Below are 1,395 nucleotides of genomic sequence, written 5' to 3'. Positions count from 1 at the left end.
AGGGTTTCTTGGGGGCAGGGTGGGGGAGGGAGGGGATAAAGGGGAGCCAATATCAAAGAGTTAACGAATAAAGAAAATGTTTTGAAAATGACGGTGGCAGCAATTGTACAATTATGCTTGATCTAATTGAATTATGGATTGTTATAATATCTGTAAGAGCTCTGAATAAAATGATTCAAAAAATGAAGACAAAATTAATAAATGTGCTATAGTTAACCCAATTAGAATGGACTCCATAGCCAATGATCTTAAGGCCCTATCAAAAGGAGAGTATAAAGCTTAGATAAAACAAAGTTCTTCAATCATCTAAAAAAAAGCCAAACAAGCTCATCATGGCAGACCCTAGAGATAAGGCGCTTCAGGACTACCGCAAGAAGCTCCTGGAGCACAAGGAGATCGATGGCCATCTTAAGGAGTTCAGGGAACAATTGGAAGAACTTACCAAGCAGTATGGAAAATCTGAAAATGATCTGAAGGCCTTACAAAGTGTTGGGCAGATTGTGGGTGAAGTGCTTAAGCAATTAACTGAAGAAAAATTCATTGTTAAGCTACACATGGACCAAGATATGGTGTGGGTTGTCGTCGACAGCTTGACAAACGTAAGCTGAAGCAGGAACAAGAGTTTCTTTGGATATGAATACATTAACTGCCATGAGATATTTGCCAAGAGAAGTGGATCCACTGGTTTACAGCATGTCTCATGAGGACCCTGGGAATGTTTCTTACTCAGAGATTGGAGGGCTATCAGAACAGATCCAGGAATTAAGAGAGGTAATAGAACTACCCCTTACAAACCCAGAATTGGTCCAGCATGTAGGAATAATACCACCCAAAGGCTGTTTGTTATATGGACCACCAGGTACAGGAAAAACACTCCTGGCACGAGCTGTGGCTAGTCAATTGGACTGCAATTTCTTAAAGGTTGTATCTAGTTCTATTGTAGACAAGTACATTGGTGAAAGTGCTCGCTTGATCAGAGAAATGTTTGATTATGCCAGGGACCATCCGCCAGGCATCGTTTCTATGGATGAACTAGATGCTGTTGGTGGTCGTCAATTTTCTGAGGGTACTTCATCTGATAGAGAGATTCAGAGAACCCTAATGGAGTTACTGAATCAAATGGATGGATTCGATACTCTGCACAGAGTGAAAATGATCATGGCTACAAGCAGACCAGATACACTGGACCCTGCTTTGCTGCGTCTGGGAAGATTGGATAGGAAAATACATATTGATTTACCAAATGAGCAAGCAAGATTAAATATATTGAAAATTCATGCAGGTCCCATTACAAAGCATGGTGAAATAGATTATGGAGCAATTGTGAAGCTTTCAGATGGATTTAATGGAGCAGACCTGAGAGATGTTTGCACCAAAGCAGGTATGTTTGCAATT

General features: G+C 40.6%; 1 pseudogene; it reads left to right on the top strand.

Annotated features, from left to right (window-relative positions):
* Window positions 1-332: 332 nt before the first annotated feature.
* LOC101642969 overlaps window positions 333-1,395 on the top strand; it is a 2,362-nt pseudogene continuing 1,299 nt past the window's right edge.

Source organism: Echinops telfairi, unplaced genomic scaffold, assembly GCF_000313985.2.
Source record: "Echinops telfairi isolate 266 unplaced genomic scaffold, ASM31398v2 ScPeMD7_4;HRSCAF=17, whole genome shotgun sequence".
In the NCBI taxonomy this organism is placed as follows: Eukaryota; Metazoa; Chordata; class Mammalia; order Afrosoricida; family Tenrecidae; genus Echinops; species Echinops telfairi.
The sequence above is the reverse complement of the archived record's forward strand: the minus strand, read 5'-3'. Positions and strand labels throughout refer to the sequence as shown.